Here is a 20,213-nt window from a genome sequence, read left to right as displayed (position 1 = left end):
ACACCCTCAGCCCCCCGCGTGTGAATAATTTAGAACTAGCCAATGGCGGGGCACAAATTTGAATACAAATGGCGGGAACTCTTTGCAACGAGCATTTCTGTGCTGCAAAGAAGAAATGCACACCGCAAAGAAAGCTACAATTTGGCGGGAAAATAATTCAGTGGCGCCAAAGCGCACACAAAACAAAAATCACACCCTTGGGTTGTGACAGTATTCAAGATTTCCAGTAATTTTAGGATGAAATGATCAGATCCATAGGTTAGTCTATCTTTTCATTCCAGCAGAGTGTGATTTAGCCTAAAAACAGAGTCTTCTCTTTTAGGCTTTTTTATCACAGGAGTTTGGTAATATTTTGGAGGGCACACTAGAGGAGGCTGAAACCCAAGTTCCAGAGAGTAGAATTCACTTTGAATGTGTGTAACATTTTGATGTAAGCATTCTTGGTCTCAAATTGTGAACCCTTCTTTTCAGAGTTACTTTGCTTCCTTTCATCCCACACATTTAAAACAAGTTCTATTTGGCATTTCTACTTTCTAACTCTTCATACAATTTCTGATTAGTGCACCAGGAAGATTATTTCACACATTCACATATGCATAAATTTCAAAAGCACTTGCACAGCTTCAAAGTAGACTTTCCAGGACCATTCCCCTTTTGATTAAGATAAAGTGGAATTGATATGGCAAAGGCATGTACAGCTGGCAAAGAGTGGAAGTCGGAACACAGTCTTGACACTATGTTAATCTGCCACGCTGATTGTAGTATTGCTACAGGGGACTGTCACAACATCCTTCTCAACTGCAGTTCCTTTACCTACTCATAGGCATCCAATGTTTCATCTAGTCCCATTTCCACACAACACTAAATTTAACCCATAGGTAAAAGCTGTGCATCCACATTTGCTGAGAATTAGATTAGAAATGAAGGTGTAATTGCCCCCTCATGTATTTTTTCATTGCTTCCTTAGGAGCTTTGTCCCAACTCTTACATAGGTGTTGAGCACAAATAGAATTACTTCTCACATCTATGTAAAAAATAGTACATATAATTTAAAAATACAAGTAACATCAGTGAAAGTTCCCCTTCTTCCTAAAGCACTATCAATAAATAGACTTCAGACAACTGTTGAAAAAACTAGTTTAATGAAGGACGCGTGCCCCTGGTGGCTGGGGGGGCACGGTAGCAGCGGAAGCGTGGCGGTGGCAGCGGAAGCGCAGTGGCGGCAGCAGAAGTGGTGGGAGCACAGTGGTGGTAAGCGGGGGAGCTCCCACAGAAACCGCTGGTGCTGTCGGTGGCGAGGTGGGGGTGGCGAGTGCTGATCAGGGATCGGTGACCACCCACAGATGCCGCTGGCAGTGTTGACAACAACCAGTGGGGATCGCAGACTCCCAGCAGATGCCACCGGCAATGTCAGTGGCAGGGTGGTGAGCGGTGGTGCCTTTTTGTAGAGGGTGCACTGCCACACTCAGGGGGTGCATGTACACCTGTGTGACCCCTCACCGCATCACACCTGAGTAGTTTTAAGAAGCAGGGGGATGTTTCCTGCATTCTTTGCTTAATCACAACTGCTATGGACTGAAAAAGGTTTGGGCTTATAAACAGTAGTGAATCTATCCACTCAGTCTCAAAGTTTCATAGTTGATAGGATTGGAAGGGACCTGAGCAAATCATCAAGTGCGACCCCCTGCCATGGGCAGGAAAGAATGCTGGGGTCAAACGGCCCTGGATAGGTGATTATCTAGCCCCCTTTTGAAGCCCCCCATGGTAGGAGCGAGCACCACTTCCCTTGGAAGTTGGTTCCAGATCCTAGCCGCCCTGACTGTGAAGTAGTGCTTCCTGATGTCTAGCCTGAACCTACTGTCAGTCAACTTGTGGCCATTATTCCTAGTTACTCCTGGTAGTGCTTGGGGGAACAGGAACTCTCCTGTTCCCCGCTGGTCCCCACTGGTAAGTTTATAGATGGCCACCAGATCCCCTCTCAGCCTTCTCTTGTGGAGGCTGAACAGGTTCAGGTCACATAGCCTCTCTTTGTAAGGCCTGCCCTGCTGCCCCCTGACTTCCATTTTTGTCCTGCATCAGTGCTTGACTGGGCTTTAGGATGTACTGCTGAAAATGAACCTTTGTTGCCTGACACCACCAACTACCTGAAATTCATCAGTATGATAAGTGTTGCTCTTCTTATACAATGCCATCTTTCTTATACTGAATGAAATTAATCCTTTACTTGCAGCAACTTTTTTGCAGCCACTATATCTTATTTCACTAGTGTTGTTGATAAATTGATAGGATGGGCAATAGTGGAAGCTGGAAAAGGGAATCTGGCATACAGGTAACAAAACAAAGTGATTAAGAATATCACCAGTGTGTCTGGGACATCAGCAACATTACCATCACTCTTGCTCAGCAAAATGGAGTGCAGGGGGGAACTAACATTTTCCAAACCACAGAAAAAGTGAACAGAGGTTGTTTTCCTCTTGGTCCAGGCACATTATTTGGGGAATTACAGACAAACAAAAGAAGGTTAGAACATCTTGTACATGGTGGGGTACATAACCCCAATACCACTCCTAATGGTTTTACTTGTCTGAAATAAACATGAGCAAGCAAGGTTGAAAGACTCAAAGTTATAAGGCTGCAGTTGCCTGGACTAGTCTAGTATGAACTGGTTTAATAATAATAGCACTTGCTAGAGTTGTCACAGAACAATAGTAATAGTATGTGTTAGGCTAAAAGTTCAGTAGGGTGTTTTAGAGAAAAATAATTTTCTATTGTAGAATCTGAACTTAAAACTTGTATATTGGAGGCTTTGTGTTCACTAAAAAGCATACTTCCTTGACTCCAGTACAAAGTTCTTTTCCCCATTTAACATGGGGTGGGGTGGGTGGGAAGCCCCTCATCTTGGATTTGAGTACAAACCAGAAGGAGGGCCAGAGAGCTGCTGCAGCTCTGGCTCTGGGCCCAACTTGGGGTTGGTGTTGGAGCTGCAGCAGCCTGGCTCTAGCCTGACTGAGTAACAGCTGTTGCAGTTGAGGCCCAGCGCCTGGGCCGTAGCTACTGCCACTGCTACTGGGCTTGGCTGGGGTCAGAGCAACCATATGCTTCATGCCCCAGGATGGAAGAGGGCCAGGTTGGAAGAGGGCCAGTTCCATGCCAAAGCTAGAGTGAGAGTAAGCGGGGGGGGGGAGGACCAGGGGTCAGAGACTACAGGGAGGGAGATGACAGCAGGGCAGACAGGATAGAGGTGGCAGGGTGGGGAAAGGAGGAGAGGCTGCAGAGGTAGGGGAGCAGGCATCAGGAGGAAAGCAGGTGCAACTAGCAGGAGGTCAGGTGCCAAGGGGCAGGCAGCAGGGGTAGCAAATGGTGGGGGTACAGGTAGTAGGGGGCAAGATGTGAAGGACAACGGGCAGGAGTCAAGCTGCTTAACTCCCTCACTGTCTGCCCCCTCACTGCCTCCTTACCACTTCCTATACTGCCATTGCTTTCACTGCTGCAGTGGTGGTACTGGTAGTGAGGACAAATTTAAGACAACTCTCCAATAATTAGATTCTAGACATGACATGAAAAACTATAACAAATTTACACACTTTCCATGTCTAGAATCTCATTATTGAGTGGTCATCTTAAATTCAGAGTCATCCTGGATTCAGGTAAATACAATATTATATTGCTTTTAATGAGTATTGTCTTTGGAAATCTTCAAACATGTCTATGAATACACAGAAAAGAACTAGGATGACAGCTGTCACCAGCATCAATGATTTTAACAAGTGTCTAGCATATCAATCAATAGAAAGACAAGTATTTTGCTAAAGTGAATCAGAATTGGTTTTCCACCAGATGCTATGCCAAATCACTTGAATTTATGCCCAAAGCCAATTGTGCAGTTGCTGGAAGTTTGGACGTGAATACAGTCTCACTAAAATGCTGAATTAAATCAATCGATAGTTGTTGTTTTTTTGCTTGGATGTAAAGGCAGACACAATGAGTTAAAGTTCAAAGAACAGAAGTAGGACAAATAATATTTGTTGCTAAACATTAGCTGGCAGATGCAACATGCAGAGGGGATAAAAACAATATCAGTCCCGACATGAAGCAATGAACTTTGTCTTCCTAGAACTTATATCAGTGAGGGATATGTGAAGTAGATATGCTTCCCAGAGTCCCCAGCTGGGCCAAAAAGGACAAAACTGGATAAAATTCTACTGGTTAGAGCTAGGAAATCAATTATACTTCAGGGTTTAACATTTGCTCTATAGACATGTCTATAAAGCAAAGGGTCTTGCTAGAAACTTTTTTGACTAGAAGAATAAAAATCCAGTATGGGCTTACATGTGATTGTAACTGGTTAAAACTCTTATCAAATGATTTAGACTTAGTAAAATAACAAGGTAAGATTGTTTTGTCTGACAGTGATTCTGAATTTGTTAACTCTTGTTTTTGGAGATAAGGTAATGGGGGAGGGGGAGGGAAGCAGTCACACATTGAAAGCAAATCTGTGACACTGACCTTCCCCTTTGTTACGGAAATGGGGTTGGAATTGAACCCATATGCATGAATGTGGGGCAGCAGGGGTCTAGGATCTCTCACAATGGAGAAAAGCAGCCAACATTCTGATTGAAGGATGCAGTTTCAAAGTATGGTCAGGGCTTCATAGGATCCCCACCAGCAGAGATTCCTAGGGTAATGGACTGAATACCCTGACCATGCCACTACCCATCTTAGAGAAACCTACTTTTAGAGCTGCACGCCATTAGTTATGACATACCACCCTTCCCTGGAACCTACACAGAAAATCCTCAAACAATTGCAACCCATACCAGAAGAAGACCCAATTATTAAAGAGATCTTTCCAGAACCACTCATCCTAGCCTTTAAACAAGCACCAAACCTTGCTAACCTCATCACCAGAAGCAAACTCCCTATGACCCAAACCACGCCAAATGGATCCAGACTTGGCCAGGATAAGAAATGCAAAACCTGCCAACACATCTCCACCAATCCCACAATAATCACACCCCACAACAGAACCATCACCATTCCTGGATCTTACATCTTCACCTCCAGATATGTTGTATGTCAGCCAGTGCACCAAATGCCCTCATGGAAAATATGTAGGAGAAACCAAACAACAACTGTGTACCACAATGAATGCACGCCAAAAATCCATCAAAGACAAAAATATCCAATTACCTGTGGGGGCACATTTTCTAACAAGAAAATCACTCCCGCTCTGACATTTCAGTTCTAATCCTCAAGGGACCTTACAAAACACCTTTTGCAGACAAACCTACATACTTCACTTCATAAATCTACTGGATACAAAAAATCATGGACTCAATATAGACAGTGGATTTATGACACATTACAACCTGCCTGACATCTGATTCATCAGGTACCTGTCTGAATTTACCATTTACATTTTTTCCCCTCTCCCTCCCCTCCTTCCCTACCCTTTGTTTTCCTTATTTCCAGCTATTTACTTTTTCACAGACTGCCTCTTTTTTACCTTGAAGAACTCATCACTACAGCAGAGTCTCCCTTTGGCATTCCTTCACCCATTTTTCCTCCTCATTCCCCCGCTTCCCTCCCTTCTCTACCCATTGTTTTCCTAATTTCCACCTCTTTACATTCTCACTGACCTCCTGTCACACTTTTAGCTTCTTTCATTCCTTGGAGATCTCAGAACAAAAGCAGAGCCTCCCTATGCCTGAAGAAGGGCACTTGTGCCGGAAAGCTTGCAAAGAACTTTGTTCCAACTACTCAGTTGGTCTAATAAAAGATATCACATCTAACCAAAGAACCTCGCCTGCCTATGTCCTTAGACCAACACGGCTACAATGAAAAACTCTTGACCCGCTCTAGGCACCTGGCAGGACACACCTTGTGGTTGCCTAGGAGCACTGGATCCTCTTCTCTCCTACACTGTAGACTTTCCCTTCTTTGGGCCCACAGCCTGAGTTTTGCCAGGTGGTGAATCAAGATCTGCATATGTGCACGTGTTCACAAATGTATTTTTACATGAGTTTTTATGGGCTATTATTAGGTATGTGTATACCTTTTGCTCTTCATCATCCACTGTGGCTTTTTCTTGGCTACGTTTTTCTGTTTGTTGTCCTATTTTGGTAATCAGTGCTTCAGTGTCTTCATTTCTCTGATGAAGTTCTATCTCTTGAACACCAAGTTTAGACATCAGATCTTCCACCTAAATTATTACAAGAGAGAATTAGTAATTAAGTTTTAACAAGATTTAAATGATATTAAAATAGACACTTAAAAGGAGACATTGCCTTGGGCTTTGTTGTAAATTTGTATAATTATTTTTAGTCCTCTAGAGGATGCATAATTATGTTTCTGTATTTATAAAGATACTGCCCTGGAGGCACCAAAATGAATTTGATAGTCTGTCTATTTGCATATTAATGTTACCCTCATGGTATCAAATATTTTCCTAACAATTAAATGTTCACAGCACTTTTCAAAGTGTCCAAAAAAATGTATGCCATGCCTGCCAAGCATTTTATTAGCTGTGAAAAAAGAAGGAAGAATAACACATTGTAATTGTACAAAAACTTGGAGAGATTCATGAAGCAGCACAACTAGACAGAACATGAGAGTGTCATAGTTTCATTTAATTTAATACTTTAATTTTTTTGCTTCACTTTATAATTTTGTATAACTTTCTATGAATTTAGTGCCTGATCCAAAGTGAACTAAAGTTAATGGCTTGACATTTCTGAATAACCCATTTCTTTAATATCATCTTCCAAGGCACAACTTCTATGCACATTTTAATATCATTCACATTTCACACTTCTTACCTGAAGAAGAGCATAAAAACTAAAGGGGAAGTGATTTTATTTGCGGCTGATCTAAAATCACCTTTATAATTTAGTAGGGCTCTGCGAAACAGCACCGTTCCATTTCAACTTCCATTTCAACATTTCAACAGAACAGTGTTTCGTTTTAAGTTTTGTTTTATTTCGAAGCATAGTTCCATTTTTGTTTTGTCGAAACTGTTTTGAGGCTGTTTCGATGTTTTGCCCATAAGCTGTAAAAGGGAAGCATGAAACTGCCTATAACTCTGTCATTTCTTGCCTGAATCTGATTAAACTTGCAGAGATAGTAGCCCCTTCTTAGGCCATGAAGCCTCCCAAGCTTCAAGGAGATAAGTACAGGGGTTTCTGGGAAACTGCACCTCAAACTGCTGAACAGCAAAACTCATGATGTGTGTGTGTTAAGGTACAGTGGGGTGAAAACTGCAGGGATGGTAGCCCCTGCTGAGGCCACAAAGCCTGCCAGGTTTCAAGGAGATAAGTGCAGGGGTTTCTGGGAAACTGCACCTCAAACTGCTCAGAGCAAAACGTGTCACTTGTAAGTGTGAAGGCACAGGAGAAAGCTCAGTTCAAACAATGCTTTTTATGCTATTTTTCCATCCCTCCCCCAGAGCACTGGGATTGGAAGGGACCTCAGGGAAGGATCACAGTCACTGGCCAGCTACACAGTCAATATCAGAGCAGTCCTTGCCCCCTTCTTAGCTTCTCTTTAGCTGCAAGAAAGCTCAGCTTTGAAACTCAAAACGTTTTGGAACTTTTGAAAAGTTTTGACTGCACTTGTTTCATTTCAAGGCTGTTTCAAAGCCTTTCATTTTGTTTCCATTTTGCTGTTTCACGCTCAAAATGAATCGAAACAGCATCAAAACGAAACAGCTGGAGAAATTTTGCGCAGTCCTACAATTTAGAACTGAGTGGAAGCCCTTCACTACTGCTCAGTTTGTACCACAAAAGGCAGAGAAGTTGGTTCTATCACAGAAGAGGTGTAATCAAATCTTGGATCCATGTGAATATATCTTGCCTACCTCTGCTGTTTACAGGATGAGACCCAAGAGATTGCAGTTAGGGGAAGAACTGTGTTCCCAAGTGCTCCTGTTGGGATGTCTTCTCCTTAAAATGTCAAATTGTGCTCAAGGCAAGAATTGCTGTCCATTATATCTTTTATAGGACCAACTGCATGGTTGAGATAGAAAAAGATGTGCCCAACCATTTTTCTCGCTTTCCTGATTAGTTTTGTTCAAGTTACTTTTAAACTATTTCTTTTTAATTTCAACAGTAGAAATTCCAACTACTGCTGAAAAGATGGATGCCTGTAATTCATCTATTTGATCTCCCCCTTGAAATACATACTTTAAGCAATAGTAGTATAATAGCAATGATAGCCACATCATATTATTTTGGGACACAATCTTGAAAACCATATGAAGACAAAACTCTCACTGACATTCAAAGAAAATGAAAACAATGTATGTGAACTGCAGATTTAGACTCCCCTCTCCCCCCTATTTAATGGTAATCAATTTTTCTTATCCAAATAAACCTCTTGGCCTTGAAGTATTTTATTGCTTACTAAATAATGCAATGTAATATTACTATTTTGGCTGCAGCAATAATAAACTATTTACTTGGATTTTAATTTGATATGTAGTTTATTGTCTAAGTTTATAAAAAGACCTAAGTAGGAATTTAGTAAGTTTATACACAGAGTAGAGCCCAATATATTTTGTGTGTCAAAAATAATTGAGACAACAATAACTCAGTGTCTAATACTAGCAGATAAAATGAATTTTATTCAAATTCTGAAGAGCTGGCACAGGGCAACACTTGTTACTCTATAAATGAGCTGATTGCATGTTCACAACTACAATTTCCATGGAGTCTCTCTCATTCAAGGACATATTAATGGCCATTATTTAGCCATGACACACTAGTGTTAGGGGGAACGTATATCTGACACTCTCCACCTGTTTCTGGCAGCATAACTCCTTAAATGTGATCTTTTGATCTATATTCTCACTTATCAGAATGTTTTAAGGAAAGGTAAAAAGAATTTTAAAAGAGAACCGGACTGAGCAAAACATTTCTGCTAAATTAAACGATTGACTGAAATGTGGCAATTTATATAATTTGGGGGAAAATTAGGTTTGCCTAAAAAACAAAGCACAGAAATGTGTTAAGATTTTATAATGAGTAACGGTTTGGGCAATGATTACTGAGAATGTTTGCACCTGTGAATTTGCACCCACAATCAAATGAAGGAATAATATTGCAGATTCCAAGGGACTCATCCTGGCAAATTACTAGGGATTTCCTGCAAGGTGAAAGTGGAAAATGAAGATTTTCAGTTTCTGGACGTGGTACCAAGAACACAACATCCTCTCCTCTCCCCCTCCCACTTAGAGGCCCTACTCCCTGGGTGTATGACATCTTTTATTTGTATAAATCTATACAGTATTGCAAGTTTATCATTCAGGCTCTTAAATGCTGCCACTTAGTAAATTTTTTTTTAAAGCTGTAGAACTACAGAGCAGGTTTGTTGCAGTTTCCTACACTAAAGTTTTGTTTCCAGCACTAATCGTTTGTAGCTAGAATGTAAGGTTTTTAGGCAAAGGGTCTATTTACTCACTGCAGTTTGCAACTGTATAATTTATACATTTGCACACACTGAGCTGTTATTATTAATTATTATTATTATTATTATAAGACAAATATTTGGAAGACCTACCTGTGAAGCCGTTGTCTGGAGCTTTTGTAAACCATTTTCCAATCTCTCCATTTTTTAAACAACTCTTTTCTCTTTTGCCCAAGTAGATTCTGATACTCTTTCAGTAATCCCAGGAAGCTCAATAATGTTTTTCATTCTACTGATACTTGACACTTACTTCATTAACATTTGTATGTGCAAAAGCAATGAGGTGGCTGATAGAAGGTCTCATCTGGGGCTAAAAAACAGATTCACAATAAAGATTATTTTAAAATATTTTCCATATATTAAGTATTCATATATATACATACACACATACACACACATATATACATATATACACATATATGTGTGTGCATACATACATATATAGATCTATTACTTCTCAATATACAGCATTTCTTCTCAAGTTGGAGCATTGATATGACTTATTGATATATATATATATATATATTTATAGATGTATGTGTGTGTATATGTAGATATCTATATATCTTTTTATCTATCTTATGTATTTATAGACATATAGATATCTATAGATATCTATATATAGATACACACACATATGTCTTCTATTTGTGGCTTCAATCAAGGTGACAGTGTTTTGCAAGTAAAAATATGTAGCAGCAACAGTTGATTTAATGTCTCTCTTTCAAGATGAAAGGGCCACTTTATGGCTATCTTTTCTTTAGGGAGTGTGGAGTCGAGAGGTTGTAATGAACCACCTACAAAGCCTGCAGAGGGGTCAGCCATAACTACCACACTTTTCTGGAGTAACATAGAGACTGCTTGCTGCAATCCACCATTAATGGCAGGATAGAGAGTTCTGGCCCTGGCTGCAGAACAGGAGCAGTGTGCTGGGGGAACTATGTCATATCCAACAGAGTGCTATCAATGCTCTAACTTGAGAAGTAATGCTCTCTCCCTGAATGTCATGCCCGTTACTCTGGGCAGTTTATATTTTGCGCTATTAATTCCTAAATGAAACTGGAAATAAAAAAATATTTTAGGGACATTTTTGATTTCACAGAAAAGTAGCATCACTGAGACAAAGTCCAATTACCAATAACAATGTCTGTGCATACTTCCTTGGTAGAACTGCTAATGTAATACTATGGAACCTGATTTATTACCAGCACCTTGTTCCAGGAGTTTGTAGCCCAGTGTGGCACTTTGAATGCCTCATTATACCCCTGGACCCTTTCTTTTCTGGCTGTTGTCATTTTGGAGTAATACATCATTGGTTACCCTACTCTGGTGATGCATTACATGAATGAATCAGAAAAACAGCTGGCTCAGTCTCTCAATCCTTGGCATTCAGCAACAGCTCAGTGTGATGATGTATTACATGAACACTTCAGTCTATCATTGTAATATATCAAAGCAAGGCATTGGTCTGAAGGTGTATTACTCAAAAGATGGCGTTACTGAGTGAATCTGTCCAAAAGAAGGGTTCTAGTTTAATTATGGAACAGAAGATACAGTATGCTGCTAAGAGAAGGAGGTTTCTTAGCTTCAAAATTGTGTGCATTAGTAAAATACAATTTGCATTAATACAGATTATATTACAAGAGAAGGTCATGTTGTAATGGTAATTACTCAATTGGAGACAAATATCACAACAACCACAACTGCCATCACAACAAAAGGCTGCCACATGTATTGTGTATCAGAATAGGAATTTAGAGACAGTTTGTAAAGAGCCTTTCTGACCTTGGATGTGCATAGGGGCTTCTCACTGACTTGGAATCCTGCTCCCACATGATTTAATAAATTTGACCTGCAAGATTTCCAGTGAACCATTTTGTAACTGAGACTGGAGGAAAACTAAGGTTGATGGGGTTTTTTCACCTGAAAAGGGTGTGGCAGGACACAATGCCATGTAAGGAATACATGCAATTCTCACTCAGGAAGAAGATGGATCAATAATGGATTCAAAGGACTCTGACAAGGATGTTTTCAGCACTGGGTCCCTCAGGAACCTTAGGACTGAGGTTTGAAGACAAAATGCCAACATATTATTTTCCAGTGCAGCCCCTAAGCTGCTTTCAAAGTCCTTCACTATCATCTAAATCCCATGAGGTTCAACAAGGATAAGTGCAAAGTCCTGCGCTTAGGATAGAACAATCCCATGAACCTGTACAGGCTGGGGGCGGACTGGCTGGGAAGCAGCGATGCAGGAAAGGACCTGGGGGTTACAGTGAACAGTTAGATGGATATGAGCCAACAGTGTGCCCTTGTTGCCAAAAGGCTAACAGCATACTGGGCTACATTGGTAGGAATGTTGCCAGTAGGTCAAGGGAAGTGATTATTCCTCTCTACTCAGCACTGATGAGACCACATTTGGAGTACTGGGTCCAGTTTTGGGCACCCAACTACAGAAAGGATGTGGGCAAATTGGAGAGAGTCCAGTGGAAGGCAACGGCCTTAGTGAGGCCGCGGCTGGAGTACTGTGTCCAGTTTTGGGCTCCACAATTCAAAAAGGATGTGGAGAAGCTTGAGAGAGTCCAGAGAAGAGCCACGCGCATGATCAGAGGTCAGGGAAGCAGACCCTACAATGACAGGCTGAGAGCCCTGGGGCTCTTTAGCCTGAAAAAGCGCAGGCTCAGGGGTGATCTGATGGCCACCTACAAGTTTATCAGGGGTGACCACCAGCATCTGGGGGAACGTTTGTTCACCAGAGCGCCCCAAGGGATGACGAGGTCGAATGGTCACAAACTACTTCAAGATCGTTTCAGGCTGGACATAAGGAAGAATTTCTCTACTGTCCGAGCCCCCAAGGTCTGAAACAGCCTGCCACCGGAGGTGGTTCAAGCGCCTTCATTGAACACCTTCAAGATGAAACTGGATGCTTATCTTGCTGGGATCCTATGACCCCAGCTGACTTCCTGCCCTTTGGGCGGGGGGCTGGACTCGATGATCTTCCGAGGTCCCTTCCAGCCCTGATGTCTATGAAATCTATGAAGTCTATACCTTCTACAGATTCTCTCATTCTGCAAGCCCTAGATGCTCTCTAGCCAGATGCTGTCTCATTCTCTCAGGTGACAAAATGAGCTGGCTGAGTTGTTTCTGAACAGAGGAAAGGAGATTGTATTAGTTCCTCCTGCCCACATCACTTGACCTATTTATTCAATGCTTTTGATTCTGCTTGACCTATGGGCAATATACACATGCAAAGCATGTATATATTGAATGCAGTCTCTGAATGCAGACAGATAAACAGAACACTGATTAGTGTATTTCACCTGCAATCTAGAGTCGGGAAAGACTCTCATACTGCTAGGCAGGTCACGGATGCAGATATCTTCAGTGCTGCAACTTCTGAAGATGCTGACCATTACAACTGTGGCAGCAGCTGACTTCTTCCATTTTTAATGCTAAGATGATCACTAATATACGTCGTTTCAATACGAATACTGTCACTTCTCTCTGCACCCTTTGAATCCCTCCACTAGCTTGTCATTGTTCCCCACTGCATATCAAGTTCACATTACTTGTTCTCAGGACTCTGCATGGCCTTTTCCCAGCCTACATCTCTGACTTCATCTTCTGTTGCATTTCTCCTCTCCCTTCAACAGTGATGCCCTACAGTGTCCTTTCTTGAACCCTGCCCTTAGGCTTGGAACACCCTGATAACCAGAGTTTGAGTTTACTTATCTCATTCCCTTAAAGTTATTATTACAATGTAGAATGTGATGATTTGCTACAGAACCTCCACTTACAAATATGTCAAAATCTGTACCGTTGTAACTCATGTTGTATCTGGCTGCTTACCTAACCACTTGTCGTGGCTTCTAGGCAGCATTTTTCTACATACATAAGGGTGTAATCTACACATTTTTAGCCATGTAAGAAATAAATAGGAATATATCAGTTTATGCTCAATTCCAGTACTTAATAACTTGTTAGAGAAAGCATCCAAGTATTGTGACACCTTAAACAGAAGAAGCATTGAAACTACATCATAGTGGCATGTAGTGGATGTAGGAGTAGCACCTGAAAGGACTTCACATTGAAACCAGTGTGAAGGGGAATGGAAATGAAAGCACTTGGTTGGTAGCTGTGGTCTGAATAACAAAGTCCAACACTGACATGTATTGACAGGGTTGAGTGATATTATACCGTGTCACCATTTCTGTCATTTTCAGGTCCCTGCTATTTCAAATATCAGCATAGTTCCCTCAAAGGGGAAGAGCATCATGATAAATGTATTAAACCAAGCCCTCATTCCATTCCAAGGTAAACCCTTCACTGAAATAAATGTGATAAAACTCATAGCTTTAGGATTCCTTGACTGTTTGAAAAAGGCACATGGAATTGTCATATTCTGTAGTATCTTGTGCATTCATTTACAGTCGGGCAAAGTGGCTTTGAAATGCTATTAACATGTACAAAACTCTCATTTGCAACTTTTGTTGCCTCCTTCTGGTGAGAGCTAACAATACCTTCTGCTCTGGTTTCTCTGAAAGATCAACTGTGGATTAAATTTTTGGTGAATAGGAAAAGTGGATGATGATCCATAATCTTCCTGTTCAATAGAAGGAGAAGAGAGTCGATATTATTTAGTGATCTTCTTTCAAGAACACAAGCTATCAGCCACATGTTGGAACACAAGTCAACACTTGTTCCACAAAAGTATAATTAATAGTAATATGAAATAATGTGACTCAAAGTTGTAAATGGAAGTGGCCATTTCAGAAATGTCTTATATCTTCTAGATAGTTTAAAGACTTGCTGTGTTATTCCAAAGGTGATATAAACAGTCTATGTTTCTGAAAGATGCCACTCACATTGATATACATGACAAGAAGCCTCATCTAAAGCATTCTGGAAGAACAGACAAATAATATCATTAGTAGTATATTATTAGTACCTTATAAGAACTAACTCACCCAGGCCCTTACAGCCACTTCCATTAAATGTAAATTGATTCAGTTTAATGTTGATTGAGACTTGAATATAGACATGTGTTCTTCACTGCCATGCTATATTTTTTATTGATTTTGGGGGCTATGACAGTCTTTGAGGGTTAAGAACAATGGAGCTTTGGCTTGGTATATATGAACACCACAATACTGATGACTGACACAATCTTACCTCATGCCATGTCACACATATATAACAAGAGGCATGACTGTGGGATCCCACATTATATCCCATCACACCTTGTTGCTGATGCAGGGAGGACCCGATCCCAGGCTTCCCTGAACTGGCAAGGAGCAAGCTCCCACAACTGGGAGGGGCTCCCAGCTGTGGGGGCATCTCAAACCCCCAGAGCTTTGGGGTACAGCTTTGGGGTGCACCCCCAGGGCTTTGGGGTGTAGCTGCTGCAATCTCCCAGCCTTGGTGGGTTCACAGACCCCTAAGGCTGGGGGATCATGGCAGCCATGATCCCTCAGCTCCAGGGGGTTCAATAGCTACTGGGGCTGAGAGTCTCCACAGCTGTGGGACTCCTACCAGATGGGCTTGATGCACCCCTGCAGCTGGGAGCCCCATCATCTGATAGGGTTTCCAGTCGCAGGGGAGACCCAGCTACATGTGCAAGTTAAAGCTTGACTGCAACCTGCTATAAAGTTAGTACACATTTTCAAGGTCTAACTTCATAGCTGGTTAGAACTTCTTATGGCATGGTAGGTATTTTGCACATGTAGCTGGTCTCAAGCTAATTGCACAGTGAATTATCAGTTAATTATATGATACCTGTAGCATGCAGAATGGGGTAAAAGAGGAAAAAAGTATAGGGAACATATATGGGAGACAAATACAGAAGTACCGGTAAATGTGTACTTAGAAATGTTCTTTCACCCTCACATTTTTAAGGACTTCATAATTCTGAAAAATTAATCTCTTCATTGCAGTCTACAGTCTGCTTTATTTTTAACGGTTTTTTCTTGTCCATATTTCTTGTCCAAATAGCTTGCTGTGATTTTGTTACAAGAGCATGACAAGGCTAACACTGCTGTATAGTTACGTGCAGCTGGCTCCTTCCCAGATCTGTTTTCAGGGTACTGAAAATATAGTGCAGCTTAACCACATTATTCAAAAGAAAAGTAGTAGTTAGAAAGGATTTCTATTGCTGTTGCTTTCAAAGTACATATAGAAGCCATTGGAGGCCTCAGCTCAGTTTCCATGTGTGTTAACAATGTGGCTGCTTGTGGTTCATTCATTTGTAGGCACAAATTTTGCCCCTAGATACAAGGCTAGACCTGCTACTAACTTCAAGTTGAGCTGCACTCAGTGGGAGTTTTGCGCATTCAAAAAGTAGTTTGCTCTGCCTTCCACAACAAAGTGTTGCCCTTGACTTTATGTTGTATTTTGTATTTATAGCAGTTCACATTACAACATAAAGGCTAGGTACAACCAGTCAAAAAGCCTGAGGGTGAATTGATTCAGTCTTTGCAGGTTAGTCTAAGATGCACAGATTAAACTGAAACAGAAGTGAACAGACATTTAACGTTGATTCAGGAAATGCAGCCACATGCCTGAGGTGGCTCAGGCCAGAAGCTGGGGGGTGCTAGAACATGGCTCTCTGACTGTGTTTATTTCCTCTTCCTGCTGCCCCTGAGGTCTCTGGGATTTGCACTTCAGATTCACAGCAGGAGGACTCTGCAGGGCTGCTCATCACTTCCTTTTTCCGCTTCCAGATGCCTCTGGGATTTGTTAGCCCACAATTGCAGCCAGCAGTAAGTTTGAGTGAGGGAAAGGGTATTTAACTCCCCACCCTGGTCCCAGACACCAGCCAGGGTTTGCCTGGGGGGACAGCCTTCCCCCACCCCATAGACTGAGCTGCATCCCTAGCCAGGCTTGCTCCCCGCCATCCCCTTGTCAGTCAGCCCTCACTGTCCAGCTAGGGAGCAGAGGGGTGGGGCCAGCCCTGCTCTCTGGAAAGCACAGCCCAGCCCAGGGCTGGAAAGCATGCTAGGATGCTGGGGGACTGTGGTTTAACTTGAACCAGGAAGGGGTCTGGGACAGAAGTTTCATAAACCCAAATCAGTGAAGTCTCATACTACATTCAACTAGGTTTATCTTAAATCAGTTTCAGCCATTTGGAAACTGGTTTATGTACACAGAGCTTCTGTTCTGTTACAGGTTTAAACCAGTTTCTGATCACTTAAACTGGTTTATGTGTAACTTCTGTCCCTAGCCATAAACATTTAAACTAGAAAATCTGGCATAACCAACAAGCATATGGTATGTAAGAGATGTGCAAGTGATATCATTTTGGACCTATGGTCTTACTTAGAGGAAGACACATCAAGGAAGAAGGAGGGGACATAACCTACAACATAAGTTCTCTTGGACAAAGATAGTCTTAGTACAACATAGTCCAGGGTCTGTGATTAGAGCATTTAAGTGCTATTGTAATACAAGTAATACAAGTTGTTTATGTAACAATGTTAAATTGTTTTGTTTACCCCTAGCACACCTTTTATCCTGAAAAGGGACAAGTGTCAGGCTCTCCATGAAATCTAAGCACACTGCAACTGCTGCTGATTTTATAAGAAACATGCTTAGATAGTAAGGTGGTTAACATAGGTATAAAACCCTAAAATGGAGAGAGATCATTTAGTTAGTTTGACCTCAGTTGTACTACTAACATGCTTAAATTTGGGCATGTGCTTAAGAATTTAAATAAGAGCATCTGACCATGGGCTCCTCAGAGCAGGACCTTAAAAAGAACAAACTAAAACTGTGCTCTAGCACAGTGCACGTGAATGTGTGTGTATTTAGATATATGTAATAGAAACCAGGTACTAATAAGATTAATTGTGCAGTAGTCCCAACACACTAGTGCCTGGCACACTTCCTTGCTAGTGAAGTATATCATATCCAAGATAGGTTCTGAGGCACACTGGGTAATAGAAGGTAGAGTAAAACCACAAATAGGTGAAAGCATCTCTTAGCTATGTTCTGCCTGACTTTCACCACTGTGCAGTTACAGTTACAGTGCTAACTGCAAATCAGGGCAGACTTTACCTTATATTTTCTTATCCTGCCTGAGGAAAAGTTCACTACTTCACAAAATCTAATTTAGGAATCTACTTGAAGCTAATGTAGCACTTAAATCTGGCACTCTATGTAATATCAGTGCTCCATTGTTACTTAGTATTTGGACAGCTGAGATACAATTCTGGAGCACTATATTGTTCTGTTTCTATGAAAATCTCCTCTTGTGTTGACTACACTTATTCTTTTCCACTTCATTTCTATATTATAAATCAACTTAAGATCATCAGGGATATTATTAGTAACTTATTGTTACCTTTTTCAATGCACTTTTGAATATCAGCATTCCTCAGTCATGAGTGTCAGCATATTAAGTGCTGTTCAGACATTTCAACATAATATAACCCGTTTCTAAGGCTTCTTTGTATTACTAGTATGTTAATTATTACAGCAAATGATAAAATACTGCAAAATTGTTTCTCCCCCCTTAATAACATAAATAAAAGGAGCAATTAATTTCCTACAATAAAAACAGGCAATACAATAAAGTACAAATGTGGAGTTTCTTCATTATTGCATCAAATTGCAAAACGGAAACATATAATTTCAAAAGGCTCATAAGTAAAAATGGAAACACAGCTGATGTTGCGTCAGCATGTAGGCTACAAAAATGTGAGGCTTGCAAAGCTTTCAGCCACTCTCCTCAGATGAATCAGTTCAGCCAAAATTTCTAAACAAAAAACCTTAAGATCTCAGCCATCTCAATATAGATCACATATATTTGTATATGTGTGCCTGATCAAACAGATATATGTATTATGTAGGATATATATGTATTATACATAAAATGTATATTTTAAAAGTCATTGTATATTTCATATATAAATTGTGTATTTGATTGTACTCAAGGATGGCTTAGATTTAAAGGTTTAGGGTTTATAGCTAAACCCTAAACCTCTAAATCTCTCACAAGGTTACAGTCTCCCAACTGCTTTTATAACTTCAATATCGTGCATGTATGGCTCCATCACTACATAAAGAACATGCCATGAATGACAATTTTTTCAAATGGAATCTGCATACATGCAAACAATACATCTTGCAGTACATCTCACATTTGTCAGCCGTATTTCTAAATCCTCCATTTCCTCACTCATTATTTTGGTCTGTTTGTTTTTAGTTCCTGAAAAAGGTAATGCAATTTCTTTGACATCTTGTGCAATTTTACAAGCATTCAGGGCACATTCCCCACTTTGCATGGAAAATGTATTTGCACAGTTGTCAGAATGATGGACAGGGGGAGAATGATAGGAAGGAGCACTGATCTTTGCTTGTTATTACATACAATAGCCCAGTAGGAATCATGATGTGTTGGTGAGACAAACTGTGTCCCATTCTGGAACATATTAAGTTTGTCTCCAGGACACACATGACTTCACTAGGGTGTCTAACCTCATTCATAATAGATGCTAATCTTTTCAGGGCTGACTGATGACAGCACTTCCTGCCCTTCACGGAATTAGAGCTGGGTTTTATCAAAGGACTCAAACTGCCTGCTAATTAGACTAATTCCCTTCATCATGAATTATTTATTTCCATTGGTAACTGATCACTGTGACATTAATGGGTTCTGCTCAACTTAGTTTCATACTAATAGACACTATACGTTAAATGTTTAAAAACTTCTGATACTTTACTCCAGGTCAAGTGTATCTTAGTATAACTCTTGACATTTTCAACAAAGTTTTTAGGAAGTTGAACTAACAAAGCAAAATAAGAAACAAAATTGAATAATGCTTTTACATTATGAAGCCATGATAGCTTTTTCCCAAATTATGTGGTAATACATGTTATAGAGTTCAATCCTATGAGATACTGACCCACAACTCCCAGTGACGTTGGTAGGACTTCCAGGCATTTTGCAGAATTGAGCCCACACTCATAGTCAGGGTCTGCAGCAGTTGCACATCCAAAGCTTCCACTGAGTGATAGAATTTTGGGTCTTAGTATCAGAACTAAGTACTATTCTTAGGAAAGAAAAAAAATCAAATGCACAAATAAAAAAGTGGAGAAGAACTGACTAGGCAGCAGTGTATCAGATAAGTATCAGGTGATTATAGAGGATTATACACTGAATATGATGTTGAAAAAAAAAGTTATTCTGGTATGTATTATAGAAGGGTTGTATGTAAGACACAGGAGGTAATTATTCCACTCTACTCAAGACTGGTAGACATCAGCTGGAGCACTGTGTTGAGTTTTGGGCACCACATTTTAAGAACAATGTAGACAAATTGGAGAGAGTCCAAAGGAGAGTAACACGACTGACAAGAGATTGAGAAAACATGACCAATGAGGCAAAATTGAAAGAGGTGGATTTGCTCAGTCTAGGGAAAAGCAAGGGGATATGATATGAACTGAAGGGCTATGATAACAGTCTTCAACTTACAAAGAAGGCAGGGAAATCCCCTTTCACTAAACTTGGGAAAGTTGTAATCAGCCTAATTTGCAGCCAAGAGAGATTTAAGTTAGATCTGAGGAAAAACTTTCTATCTAGAAGGTTAATTAAGCACTAGAATAGGCTAACTAGGGAGGTTACAGAATACCCACCTTTGGAAGGTTTTATACCAGCCAGGATGGTCTAAGCTAGGTATACTGGAAGTTGCCTTAATTGTTAAATGATTTGCTGAAATAAGAAAGAAATTGCACCTCAGTTACTGTTATACAATCCC

General features: G+C 40.7%; 1 pseudogene; it reads right to left on the bottom strand.

The window, feature by feature from the left end:
• The window catches only part of LOC102376241, a 212,964-nt pseudogene that overhangs the window by 82,641 nt on the left and 110,110 nt on the right, over positions 1–20,213 (bottom strand).

This window comes from Alligator sinensis, unplaced genomic scaffold (genome assembly GCF_000455745.1).
Source record: "Alligator sinensis unplaced genomic scaffold, ASM45574v1 scaffold1469_1, whole genome shotgun sequence".
NCBI lineage: Eukaryota > Metazoa > Chordata > Crocodylia > Alligatoridae > Alligator > Alligator sinensis.
Note: the sequence above shows the minus strand (reverse complement) of the source record. Positions and strands in the feature narration are given on the sequence as shown.